The following is a 15,231-nucleotide window of genomic DNA, read 5'->3' on the forward strand; positions in this document are numbered from 1 at the left end:
TTTTTCTGTATGACATTAATTCAAGCTTCTCTTACTTTTCTTTACCATAAATCTGCAAAATTATTAGAATATAAGGCATTCCAATAGCTCTGAACTTAAACGCAGGGTCATTTACATATCTGTCAAAAACCCAGTACCCAGTTTCTCTTTCAATCATTTATGCAACTCTCACTTAGTGTTTTTTACATATTCATTATGTTTATTGTGATCATAGTGATCAGTTTTTGTGTGTCTTCCTGAAAGATGTTAAGAACTGTTTTTTTTCAAACCAGTTCTATACTCATGAAAATAATGCCTATACACTGTATTTTCTTCACATGCTCTGTTCCTATCCATGAATTATGGCTATTCAAGAAACAACTGTAAGAGGAAATAATTAATTTTGTTTTTTTTTTTTTTTTGTGTCTTTCCGCAAGATTAATTTCCTATTACGTTCTGCGTTGCTATATGTTATTCATACTCCGAGACCTATCAGTAAATCTACATTTCTCAGTGACTCTATGATTCATTTTGTCTTGGCTGAGCTATTAACATACAATCCCATCATATATATTCTGTAACTTTGCCAACTTAATCAAAGGCAGCCTGACTACTTTCTAGGAACTGTTCTAAATGTGTTTCATCTGGAAATTACTTGCTCTGAAAAGATAAAATGTCTGAGATGTAATATCAAAATTTAGTAAAGATTGATAATTTAGTTTGCATTTAGTTTGATTGCAAAATCTGTTCTTGCTATTCAGAAGTTTTCTGTAAAGGAGCTTTATATTTTGTAGAATCATAACCTAAATACATTCTTGAAGTGTGAAAAATGTATGTCACACAGACATGTTCTTTTTTTTTTTTTCATATTGTAGTCTTTCCAGCCATATTGCAAAAAGCATTCAAAATTGACTTATGTAAAAGGAGTGTGTGAAATTAGCAACTCAAATCCCCTGGATGTTACCCAAACAGTAGAAAATGGGCTCAGAATATTTAAGATTCAAACTCAATATTTTTTATGAAAACTGATGTTTATTCTTCTAGTTTTCATATAAGGCTGTATTTCAGCAGTTGATGGTATTTGGAGTGATTATTATTCTAAATAGAAGCAGCTAATTTTTCTGTTAAAATTTAACAGAATTTATTAACAGAATAATTTAACAGAAAAATTAGCTGCTTCTATTTAGAATAATATCCTTGCTGGGATATGGCAGCATAGATGAGGCAGTAGGATGTAAGATTCATCTGTTTTATTTTGTTTGCATTTTAATTTCACACATTCCCAAGACACACAGAGAATACAAACATGGTGAGTCCTCAGTGAAGCCAAAAACTGCAACCATTTCAATGTCTTATGTTTCAAAATAGAAAGAAAAATTAATTTTTAGAACTCCTCATAATAATTCTGATATATTTACAAAATCTCAATTTCACAGCTTGAACATTTTTTCCTCCTGAATGGCATTCAGAAAAACCTATCCTGCTCCTGTCTGAATATAATGTTTAACTAATATTCACATGGAGTGAAAATCATGCTCGACTTGAAAAGAAGAACAACATTGAAGACTGAAATGAGTTCAAGTAAAAGCAAAAAAATTTCAAGGAGGTTGAAAATGAACATGAACAGCACCTGTTTTGTAGTTATCATTTATTTATTTTTTTTTTTTCTGGAGGCTTACTGCATTGATTGAAGATCAACAAATTGCTTGTTTTTTGATAAAATAAAATGACTTATCTCAAAGCACACTAGCACAGCTGACATGAATCTAAATTGCCGGTTTCAGAAGCAAACTTGGTTCAGCCAATTGGATATCCTCACTTCACCCCCCAGAAGTGCCTGTAATATGCGCATACAGGACCATGGATAGAAAAAAAAAAAAAAACATTTCAGACTACCAGAGACTGGAGGTACAGCCACCTGAGTCAGGCCATGGCCCCCATGGTCCCATCTCTCTCTTCCTCTTCAGGCAAAATCTTGTCAAGCTGAAATATGACCGCATGTCCAGCAGAACATCTATGCCATCATTGGTTATATTCACATTATCCTCATGTCAAAAGGCCAAACATTCCCAAGAGAATAGGAAGAAAATCATATGGAGGAAAAAAATCAAATGAATTTAGTATTATTTCTTTCTTTTGTTTTTTTTTTTTTTTTTTCAGAAAGTATTAACAGAAACCTGAAGATATCCTCAGTCTTCCTTTTGTCATTGTGAAGGCTGTATCCTATGCTGAGAGATTTCATCTCATCTCTTTTGGGGGCTGAAGTACCCAGAATCTGAAGTACTCTGGCAGCAGTAATAGGATCCTTACAGGTGAGGGGTTTTCCACTCATCATCAGGAAACATATTTCAGCAACCCCAAATTTCATACATACCTAGGGGACACTCAAGAAAGTGAATTCAGATGGACTCTTCATTGTCTCACAAATATAATCCAAGGAGGAAAAACTTCTTTAAGATGTATCTAAATACACAGATATTTGCACATTTCCCCCAGTTAATGTAGAACATTAATGTTAAGCAAAGCCAAAATGTGAACACGAGTAATGTAAGGGTTGTGTCTGTATGAATGAACCACACAGTGCTGGAGGAGAAGAGGCTCTTGGACACAGCTGGGGCTGTACCTCTGGGACATCTCCTGCAAGCTGGCCCCACTCTGGCCCCATGGACTGTGCTCTGCACAGGGGATGATCACTCCTGGTGCGTGTCCCCCTGTCTAATCCCGGTGGAATCTCACTCCTGTGCTGTCCCTCAGAGAATCCCCCACAATGAATTGGAACACGTTAAGTGGTTCTCCCAAAGTCTACCACAGCATTAGATGGGGCTTGCTAATCAAAGTAGCAGACAGAAACATTACATGAAAAATGTGACACTTTTACTAGAAGCTTTTTTGCACCAAACAGTGACCACAATACTTTCCAAAATACTTTTCAAAGCTACAATTAACTTCAAAAGAGATCTGTATTTTCACTGTAGCTCATCTTAAGCAGCTTTGATTTGACAACACTGCTTTAGATTGCTGTATATGCTTGCACCAATGCCTTGAGTACGTTGTATTAACTTCCTGACATTGTGGCATGGGAGAGGAGGCTCTTAGTGATTCTACCTGCCTAACTGCAAGGAGAAGAAATATTTCCTCACACTGAGCCTAATAGGAATTTAAACTATAGTTGCATGAAGTTACAGGAATCCAATTAAATAATTATTACCAAATTCCACAGCCTTTCCAGAGTTTTTTCATGTCTTCTCTTGGAATTCTTCCTTCCTTTAAAATGCAAAGCATTACAATCTGGTCAATGCTGCCTCTGGTAGGGATAGGTAAAAGGGAATGAAATTTAATTTATTTCTAAAAGGCAGAATCTTTAAAATGACCTTTATCTTCTCTTTGGTTTGTTGAAATACTTTCTGGTGTGCACCAATGTGAGTTGAATCAGATTACCAAAGATTATTGATTTCAGTGGGAAAAGTTTTAGTTTTGATTTGAGTATTTAAAATATAAATCAATCAATATTTAAATAAATAACATTTCCCTTCTTGCTATAAATCCTTATGAATTCTGTTCCTGCTCCCTTCCTTTCTGCCTTACTTTTTGAACTAGGCAGATTTTCAGTCCACATCTTGGCTTCAAACACCCAGTGCCTCACAACTAATGAGTGAAGTGAATATTTTTATAGAATTCAGTATTTGTAGGTTTCTAGTTATAATTTCTGTGGATTCCTTCTAAATTATAGAGTTTAATCCTTTTTCTTATTAACTTTATAAACATTCTTTTAACTACAATACACGTTACACTGACTGCAAGATGCCTGAAAAAGGTTGTGACTTCTAAGAAATGTTTAATGATAGCCAGACACAGAGAATACCACAGTATGTAGTTACAGAAGGAATTTCTTGAATTAAAAAATAGCCTTCTCATTTTACAGCAGGTTTTCCTTTTTTACGAAAAATTGATTTTTCAGTCAGTCTTTGATAAACAAATTATTTTATGAGAACCTGAAAGAAAAAATAGCTTCTACTGAGATTTGATCTGGTTTTTTAAAGGTTTTCCCAATTACAGAAATTATTTTCAGCAGGCTTTCATAATACACTCACTGTATATGACCTATAAAAACTGACTTTTACCAGTAGCTTTTGTTTGAAATTATATAAATATTTTCTAAATTATTTTCCTAAACAGCCATAATTCTTTTTCATGTTATTTCTTGTCATCCTAATTTAGGAAGATTTTCCTGTAATTGAAAGTCCATGATCTTTCTGGATCTAGATTTCTAATCTTTTCTTCTTCTCTTCTCTTCTTTCTTCCTTTAGTAAGCTTGACCCTTTCAAGTCTTTGTATCGTCTCAGTCTTCAATAGTGTTTAGGTTTTCTTTCTCTCCTCCTATGTATGTACTCGTGTTACCTGTTTTAAAAGCTCTCTTTTAGTCCAAAACACAGCTGGATGAATTCACCACATGGTCAGTCTCAGTATAAAGGTTAAAATTACTCACAACAAATCTTGACCAGCAAAGAATGATAGTAACTTCTTGCTTTATTATTCAGTCATGTTCTATTACTTCAGTGTTTAGTAAGCACACCCAAACTAGATGTAAATTGCCCAATCTGATCATGAATACCAGATTATCAGTAGATCCCAATACTTTCTGTATCTAGAATCCCTTCTGAAGTGCTGGCCCCTTTGTAGTTCATTTAGCCTACTGACAACAGGCTTCCTTTTTCAAATGCCTTTTGCTTACTGAACAGCTACTGGTTTTCCATTGCTCATGGATTACAGTTTGCATGTCACTGACTGTTACAGTACTTTTCACATATTTAAATAGTAAACTCTGCACATATTCATGGTTTCATTCGTTCTACAATTACAACAGCACTGGTTTAGAAATAGATTTTGATAAACTGCCATTGTTGCAGATCTCACATAGATTTCCATTTTGCACAGACTTACAAAAACAACAGCATCATGAGTGACCTGAAGAGCAATCCATGCAGAAATCCAAGCAAAAATAAATTGCAAAATTATTTACAAATTAATTCTTAAGTACTTAACAGATCAGTGTTTTATTCTGCTTGTCTGAAAAAATAAAGTTAATAAAACTATTCATGGAGTTATTACCTATAGGCATATACATATAAATTTAATGTGTTTACATGTATCTACCTATATGCTCCTGTATATGTACACATCTGTATATATATGTGCATGGGTATTTTAGATATGCAAGTTGTTCCATTTAGGGAAGGAGCATCTGAAGTGTTATTGCCCAAAGGGCATACTGGTAAAAGCAAAGATAGACTTCATGGCCTGGAGCAGATAAAACCAAGTGATGGGCAAGTAAGACAAATAATGCAGATCAGAAAGAATGTCCTTGAGCCACTATTTATGCTTGATTCTGAGCTAAATGTAACCCATCAGGTAAAAAAGCCTTTTAATCATTCTAAAAATCTCTACTGACCAAAGCAAAATTCTTCAGTGTTCCCTTGTAGCAGATACAAATGACCTTTTCTTATTCTTCTTTTTGAGAAGTGCTAACATGTCCACTGTTTGAAGTGAAGCTTTGAAATTTTGCTGAAAGGAAAAAAAAATCTTTACAGGATATTCTCTTTCAGTTCCATGGAGCTATCACCTGTTAGATCAAATCCCTGGCCCCTGCAGAACAGGCTGTACTAAGAACCTCTCAGTAGTGTGAGATCAGCAAAGGAAAAGAGTCAGCCCTGTTAGTGATGGTACATCTTTAGCCCATGCAACAAGCCACAGTTTTCCTCCTTATTCCTGCCCCCACTGTGCCCACATATTATGGTACAGACTTCAGCTGCAGGATTGCCTTTTTTTTTTTTTTTCCCAAGTGACTTTCCATTCACAAAGCAAGATATGTGCGAGCTGGAGCTGAATTAGTGTTGCTCCTACATGTTACATAAAACTTTGGTTTACTGTAATTCTGAATGTCTGACTTTACAATATACTTAACTTGTAATTGTTTCCTTGTGGACATAGGTAAACAGGAGGATGCAAGAAAATATGAAATAAAATCTTCTGGTGTCTTTATAGACTTTTCTGCGGTGATTGCATAAGGTACCAAGGATGTTCAGGTCTCATTATTCTGTTTCAAAAACAACAAAAAGACTGCAGGAGCAGAAGTTCTGAAAGGCAGCTTGTTAAAGCCTCCTATTTTTATTTCTGCTATCAAGTCTCTGAACTATCAGCAGGTTATTTTATATTTATATGTCCTGGAAATTCTTTTGACTTTTTTCAAATTATGAGTAGTTATGAAGGGTGGTCTCAGGACTGGAGGGACAATTGCATTTTGTAGGTTTAAGAAGTAATTTATTATTCAACTGGATTTAAAACATGCTGACATGGCTGATTATAAAGATATAGTTTAATAGGATAATTTTCAGTAATATAACTAAATTTTTATGATAGTTAATCTTATAAATCTGATGTAAATTTTAATCAGTTTAGACTTCCTACTGTAAGCTGATTCAGAGGTCCCTGGCCATCTGCACAGTTCACTGTAATACAGTAGGTTACTCATTTGCATACACAGGCTGCAGTACCCATGGATTTACAATCGTTACTTTTCCTCTAGATATTTGAGTACTTGGGTAACACTTCCCGTGAAAAGGGGTTCAGAGGTTTTCATTCAGAGGAGAAATGCACAAAACTTAGAGCTATAGAGAGCTTCAGAGAAATAGGATGATATCCCAGAGGATGATAAAATCCTGCAAAGAAATCTCCACTAACTGTGGCAAAGGTAATGATCTCCAGCATGAAAACTGATGTCTCCTTCATTGCCCATGCATTCTATACCCTAAAAGACTTGAGGCAGGCATTTGAAGAACTTACAGAATAATAACCTTTATAATACTATCTTTTTAATGATGACTTTTTAATGAAACAAATTGTTTTATCATTTATGAGAGGATTTTGGTGTGTAAAGCAAGATGTAGGTAAACTATAGGCACCTGAATCCTAAACTGGCAGTCAAACACACTCCAGTGTTCCTTCCAACTGCACTCTAATGAGGGAAACATATGGCACTCTATGTGCTAAGCATCCCACTTCCCACATGCTGTCCCATCCTGAATTCCCTGGGGATTCCTCTGAAGTGTCATTTGCTATACTCAGTTGCAAGGAGGGAAACAGATATTTCCCTACTGAGAGGTCAAATTCCCTAAAAATTAGATCCCACAGAAAGGGATTTATAACATCAATTGAATGATGGGGAGCACCATCACTAGAAAAAGCTTGTCTGTTTTCTAGGTTCAAACATGAATCCATAAATATATTCTGGACTTAAGTACCAAGTCTTCCAGGAAAAGCAGAGCTGGTACAGAAAACCTAAAGTGCCCATCCTTGGCTTTCATGCATAAGCAAGTAGCCATGCTCATACTATTAAAGATTTTCAATTCTTCTTTCTCACTCAAATTCAACTTGAGAAGACACAGACCTGACAGATTACTTGTAACAAATCAGGAACCCATTTTTGTGTTTGGCAGTGCTAGGTTTGAGGAGATGATGTCTAACTATGTCTCTAGGGTTTATACCAGTCTACACCATAGCTCTCCATGGTTTTATAGCATAAACAAAAGGAAAACTTGAGGTTTAGGGGACAGGATTTCCAATCTGACCTTAACATTCTTGGTGTTCTTTCTTGTGATTTTATGGTGAGTGCGTGTATGTTTCACCATATGCTTGATCTCGCTGGTCTTGATAGGAATAAACAGTGGCAAATTTCATTTATCACCGTATAAAATTGGGATTGCAGTCAGGAGCATTTCTATTGATTTCCACTGTCTTCCTTCTATCCAGTGTTAAAGAAGTACATAGGTTTTCTTCACTAAGTCTTGCCCTGCCTTGCCTACCTTCTGCTGTAGCAAATGACCTCAATTCCTTTTTTGTCCTAATCCTAACATAAGGGAGGGGAGAAATGATCTTTTCAAGAGAGCTGAGATCTGTTGGTTTGCCAGCCTTCAGATCTCTGGAAAACAGGTTGTTACTGCAGATTCCCTGCAAGAGGATTATTCTTTAGAAACACTTTTCATCCAACTGCCAAAGCATTCACTTTTGGTTTCCTTAGATAAGAAAGAGGTTGTCTGAGGTTAAAAATAAGAGTGTAATAAAATAAACCATATATGGCAAGTAAATTCCTTCCCAGTTGGAGAAAAAGGGAGATTGCAGAATGTGTGCCCCCAAATTTCAGCACTTATTAACTCTCTAGATCCTTCTGGAACTTTCCACTTTGTTTGCTATACATTTACAAACTTTGGGAAGTTATAATAGAAAGTTTTAAGACTGATTTTTTCAAAATTATGATCATTTGGAAATACAGGCCATGTCGGTGGAAAGTGATTAGTTCTCAACAAACTTGTTCAGTCCTGCAATGAACAAATTCTTTAATGCAATTTTTTTTCCTGTTAGCAATGTGTCTTATGAGGCTTTGTGAATGTGGATGGGATCCTGAGCCTACTTTCTCATTTATGTCAATCTCACAGTAGTGTAAATCCCTTGACTTTCACTAGGTTGCTCTTGACTTATATCAGTGCAATGGAACATTAAATTTAACAAATGTCTGTTACCTGCACAAGGCCTTCAAAAGTGATGTTTGTCTCTTCTGCTATCTTAGTTGATATGCAGGAAGCAAAGAAAAAAATATTTATATTTTCAATTATTCCATGGTAATTGTCCTTGATCTTGATTGGAATTATATTTATGCTAAATGGGGAAAACCAGCTTTGACAATATTCTGTAAAATTACGTGTCTGTGTTAAATTGGCAAAGAGTTAAGTCAATAGCAGTCATAAATGAATATAGGTCTGTTTGTTTAGATGCTTTTTACAATGATTTAAATTAAGTACAGAGTGCACAGAAGCATCTCCTTGATAGGCAAATAATACATACACTTTCCACCTAGCTAAATTAATTCTTGATAAGAAAAACAATATGGAGTTTCATGCTTTATCTTTTCTTTCACTTGATAATCAAAGTACACCTACACCATGCTAATTTTATTTATTTCCAAGAGGTTGACAAAAGTTAACACTGACATTGTCATTTAAGTGCTTTTTGCACTTAGGCATAATGTATACGGGATTGCAATCACATGGAAGAAAAGTAACACATTCCAAAAGCTCTTGACCATTGAACTAATTGAAGCTTAGATTCTTGTAGTGAGAAAGAATAAAAGAGGCATAACTTGTGGAAATCAAAAGATCAGGCAGCCTTCTGGGAAAACTTCCAATCATGTGGAGAAAAATATGCTTATTAACACTGAATGCTGAGCCAGGATAAACTTGCTCATAGTGCTCTCACTCAGCAGTGTACAAGTACTTCCCCTGGTTGACCTTAAGAGAGTTGCTGGGACATAAAGCATTTAATTATCTTTAAGCTCTAGTTATTTGCAATGAAACTCAGGGAAGGTTGATATCACAATCATCTGTCACAAAGATTTATATTCCAAATTAGAGTTAACTACAATAAATGTATGATTTAACAGATTGTCTTTACTATATTATAATGTCAATGCTGGAAATTCCATGCTTCATTTGTCTCTAGCTGGAAGATTTAAGGAGTAATAGTAGCTGTAGAGGTCTATAAATCATGCACTTTTTTAATTGGCATTTTTTTCCATCCTGAGGTAAAACAGAGCTGGAAAATATATTGTGGCTGACCTGGCCTGATTTCATTCCCCTGTTAAAGATCATATACTCCTCTTCCCTTACTGTGGTCTGCATCAAGTGAAAAATGTAGCTGTACATTATGAATCAAATATATTTAAATAATCATGGAACCAAAATCTTTCATTGGTGATTTCCCTCATTTTTAGTGTTATTTATAAGGAGAATACAACAATAACTGTTATTGATGGTTATTAAAAATACATCAATAATCCAAGTGATAATTCTCTTCTGGTAAATATGATTTTGCTTGAAAGGTGTTCAGAAACTGTATAATGTCTGGCACAAAATAAGCTGCTCTACTAAGGAACTTAGAGCTATATCTCACTTCTGTGTGACACACCAGTCCCATCAGTCTTGCTCTTTGCTCAGCTGGTTTTCATTGCTTCCATCTGAGCCACTCCATAAAAAAACAGATAACTCATCAGTTGTCTATCTAGAAAACAGACTAGTTCTCCTGAGGCTGAGAGAGAAAGGGGTTACTGAACATTTTTTATCTGGCAAAGAAGTACATAGTGTCTATAAAGAATGCAAAATCTGCACCATTCTGCAGAAGAAAAATCTTCACAGAAAAATTAATTGGTACAGGTTTTGGTAGAAACATTGACTTCCAGCAAAGAAGTCTTTCTTGGAATACAAGTGGCAGGTAAAGATCACCCCTTTCAGGTGTGGAAGGACATAAGAGATTGGATTATGCCAGGATTAATTTAAATTTTTAAAGCAATCTGGTAGACTCAATTAATTCAGTAATTGTATCAACATTACATGGACCCTCATATCCACAAACTGTCTAATGGTGCATGCACAAGTCACTGCCACAAACCATTGGTATTGGTGAATTTCCTAAATTTCAGAAAGAATGGAGCCAGGGAAAGGTCCAAAATTTTTGGGACAGTGACCAGCTATTTAAGAAAGAACTTTTTTCCAAGGGAAGTTTTCTTTATCATTGTTCAGGATGAAATTTTTCATATTTATGCCAGAGGTTTCATCAGTGTGCTGGAGAGAGGAAAATATCCAAGACAAACCACCAGGCTTCTTACATGTGCAAACTAATTTGGGCTATGGGCAGGGAATAAAAACCAAAATCTATTTTGCTTGGGGGAAAGTGTTCTCAAAGTATTTATTCTACAGTAGAAAATAATTTGTAAAGGCACTATGGTAGGCATATTATAATGGTCCAGAACCATCGTTTTCCACAATAAGTTCATGTCATCCAGAATAGACATATTATACTGCAATGCCTTTCAGATATTCAAGTTCTTGATTATCCACTCCTTTTCAAGGTCCAGAGTGGCATTTAGAAAGACAAGTTGTGCAGTTGCTCCAAATCATGAACACTCAGAACAAATAAAAATTATTCAATACTTAGGGAGTTGTAATAGCACATATTTCACAGAAAATGAAGTGAAAATATTGAGCTTAGTCTAACCACAAAATGCTTAGTGGAATCCAGTCAGCCAGTGGAAAGAAACAGCCTTCCTTAAAATTAAAATTTCCCATTTCTAATATAGAAAAATATGACTCACTGGATACTTCCTAAGCTTTCATAGTAAAGAACACAGTATTTAACCCCCCAGTAAATTCAAGTGAATAATCATAAGCCAATAGCATTTTTAAGTGCTATCTCACTCTTCAAATAACTAGTGTTAAAATCTCTAACCTCCAGCACATAGATAAGGTGTAGAGTAGATTAATAAAAGCCTTCACATGGCAGTAATAGATGATAACTATCTAGGTGAAAGTGCTCATAAATGAAAATTCACTCCAAATTCATTCCCATAGCTATGACTAGGATAGGATAATGGCATGTGTCGTGTTAGGTAAGCTGGTCCTTGGCCAAGGCTTGGCACTGTTATATTCATTTCCATAGGGTGAGGTTTCTAATTATGATCTGTAATGATAAGAAAATTATCATTGACAGTGTCTCCACTGAAGTGCTTTGATTTTTATGTTCAAGGAGGTATAATGCCAATCTCTCACATACAGAAGTCTAAGAAAAGATGCTGTTTTCTGCAGTTTTGCCTGTATTGCTTCAGCAAAGAGTAACTGCAATATTCAGATGACAAATAAATCATATTTTGGTCTAGTGGATGTGTGATAGATATAGTCAAATTTGAAGCTTAATAGCTAGGAAGCAGAAAAATGCAATTAATTCTCTATGTTCTCTAGAATGAAGGATTCCTTGTTAGTTTTTGTTTAGTTGAAGTATTGAGTTATGCTGTTTCCAATACTCACTGGCATGTCCATTTGTTTTTGCACAGTTGAAGTCTGAACAGCAAGAGTAACTCTGTTAACACAAAACTCTCAAATGGACTGATTTACTCAAGTGAAACAAAATTCTACTGGTTTTGTTACAAATTAAATTACTCTAGACAGATATCCTAAACCGGGTGCATTTTCTTTGTGTCTTCGTTTTTTCTCTCATGATCCTGTTTTTCATTTCGAAGATACTTATGAAATATAAATTACACTAGAATATGCTAACAGCTGCTCCCCCAAAATTGCAGCTGAGTCCTGGAGTCAGGGAGAACCCATGTGGTGGTAAGGAGGAGGCACCTGTTTGCCTTAGATCTGATAGATGCATCCCTATGGAATCTACTGTGGTAGATTATTTTTAAAAAATGCCTCAACACACTGACTCCCCAAATGTATGCTTTCCTGTGCTCACAAGAAGCTGTACCTTTTCTCTGCAGTCCTCTGTCCCTCCATTCAGGATGTGCCAAAGTAAATTCACTTCTCCCAAAAAGCCTGGGACACTCTTCTGTGGTCAGTGAAGGCTGGGTGGCAGCTGGAAAGTGATGCCACAGCCTGGATTTTGGTGCTTACAATAAGACTAGACACATATCAACGTATGTAAATGAAGCTGGGAAATAAGTCTGATCTTATTGAAAGGATTCAGCCTGAACCTTATCAATGTGGTAGTGGTACCTATTTTCCAGACAGCCACTTCAGGGATCCGTTCTCCATCTCTTCTAAGAGATTTCTTTGTAAGATCCTATTCCCCATGTTCCCAAACATGTTCCCGGTGCCCAAAACATACAACTGCAGAAAGGAATGGCATTACAATAGTGTATCATCTGGAGGCCAAGTTTGCCTGAATATTTGTAATGGGATGAGAAATTAACACAGTAGTTTTTACTTCAATTTTACTTAACTGCCATTAAGTTTTTACTTCTTCCATTAAGTCCCATTAAGCACAATTCTGAGGGCAGGAACCATTAGTTTTAATAGCAAATAAGACAAGTGAGTACTACAAGTCTTCAGCATTATTGGTGTAGAACTCCTTGCAGCATTTAAAATCTTTATTTTTCTCTCTATAGAAAAATGCTGATAGTTTATTTCTAAAATATGCCGCACTGACTTCAGCTTTTCAACAATGTAGCATGTACATTTTTTATTTTGTGTACTAGATGCTTAAGAAGGCCAGTGGAAGCATGCTGGTTATGATTTTGGTCCACAACGATGTCGCTCAACTTTCTTCCAAATTAGTTTGTGTAATGGATCAATGTTGAACACATAGGTCAGAATTCAAGTCTGGATAACTGGCTATTGCTAGTTAGTCAAGAATTGGTGAAGACTGAAGCAAAGAGGCACCGGTTTCTTTGGCAAAATTATTTACTGGCTGCTTTCACACTGATAGTGTCTTTTCTGCTCTTGGAGAATGTTTTGGATCTTTGAGCACCTTGGGCTGCTCAGACACTAAGTGTGGCCTCAAATTCATCTTTAAATCTGTACTGTGTAAACACAGTGAAAACATTTTTTATTCAAAGTAGTCAGAGACAGAAAGTCTCTCAAAAAATAATTCGATCTGTTGTGCCTGAAATTATAGTTTAAGAACATACAGAATATTTAGCAAAGGCATATTTAGTTTATTTCCACAAACAATTCGAGATTTCAGTTTCAACTGATAAATTTTTACAGCTAGCTGCTAACTTTTGAGATGTCATTGTTTGCTTTTGTGTCATGCCAAGTAAACTCACGAGTGCTGGAACCTGAGCTGGTAGTCACCTCTTTAACATGGGAAATATTTGTTCTAAATATTTCCCTCAGCTTTTTGTTCTACACCTTACTCTCACTGCGGTTACACACACATGTTCATTGATGTGAATGTAAATCACAAGGCTTATTTTTTTTCAAGATGATATTTTTTCAGAGGAATATCAATATAGTAACATTTTGAAATTGGCTGAGAGATATTTAGGAATTAAACACCCATTGGCCTTTAAATGCACTCTTGAAAATAAGAGTGAAGATTTTAGTTAAATTTAGTGATTGGGTAAATCTTACTATGGGTTCTGGGTTTATGCATACTTCTTATCACCTCTGACAGACCTAACAGACTCTTCACGGCGCTGGCACTTGCTTCTATCTGCATGAGGAAGTTTTCTGAGGCTCCTCTTCCCTACAAATAAAGAAGAAATACCTACAGAGAGTGATTCAGAGCAGCAGCCTAACTGTACATGCTGTGATTCATCTGCTGGAGAAGTGCATCTCTCTCGGGTGACTCCAGATGGAATTCATGGACTTGACTGCCCAGTCTAAAGTTAGCTTGCATGAATCTTACCTGCCTACTTTTCTTGTGAGTTCAGTTCTTCTGGGTTCATAAAATATTTAAAACTTTTTTCTGATTATTTCTAGTAAATTAACTAATATGGCTCTCTCCTTTTATTGCAGAAAACACAGTAGTCACCTCCCAGACTTGAGCATGCAAACAAAAAAATGAAGATTATTGTGTGAAGGCAATGAAACTGTCATACCTAGCTCTACAAGAAACTAAAATATTATACAGACTTGATGAGAAAACATACCTTTTTTTTCAAATTGGTTAAAATTTTGAAGGAAGATGATAACTAGTATTATAGAAAGAAGGGGTAAACAACCTTACAAATTACCAAAATAGGATTTAGCTCTTTAGATTCCTTAATTAGCATGCCTTGCTGGTTTTGTTTTCAGTTCTCTTGTTTCTTGTTCTATGATGTATCTTCACTACTGGTGGCAAGGAAATTAATTGCTCCTGAAGTTAGAGACAATCCATTAAAATTTAATGAATCTGTCACTCAGTTGCTTCCTGTTTTTCACTAGTAGTTTTTAGCAAATATTTACTCTCCCCGTGGTTTATCTGAGATTTTTTGGTATGCAGTCTTCCCTGAAATAATGAACTTTTGAAAATAAAATTTTAGTCTAAAATACTCAGCTTCCTAATTGGTATCTCTTACTGTGCTTTGTCTAAACAACTTTATTGTTCTCAGCAAACCACTCTAAACTGTTTTGAAGGGTGCACTGTGAAGAACAAGTTTCATTTAGGAAAAAAATCCAAACGCTATGTGAGAAGTGATTGTGGGTTATATAAAAGGATCTCTCTAATTGCATGTTCTCGAGATAAATGGAAGTTCTAGGAAATTATGGTATGACGAAAAATAAAGGTCAGAACAACAGGTAAAACTATGACATTCCATCGCCTGCAGTACTAATATATTAAATATGCCTGCCAGGGCACTTCTCATGTGTTAATAAATCATTATGTTTGACTCAGGTGAAGTATTCCAGGATAACAAAACAGACCATATCCTCAGAGGAGGAT

The sequence above is a fragment of the Anomalospiza imberbis genome, chromosome 5 (assembly GCF_031753505.1).
Source record: "Anomalospiza imberbis isolate Cuckoo-Finch-1a 21T00152 chromosome 5, ASM3175350v1, whole genome shotgun sequence".
In the NCBI taxonomy this organism is placed as follows: Eukaryota; Metazoa; Chordata; class Aves; order Passeriformes; family Viduidae; genus Anomalospiza; species Anomalospiza imberbis.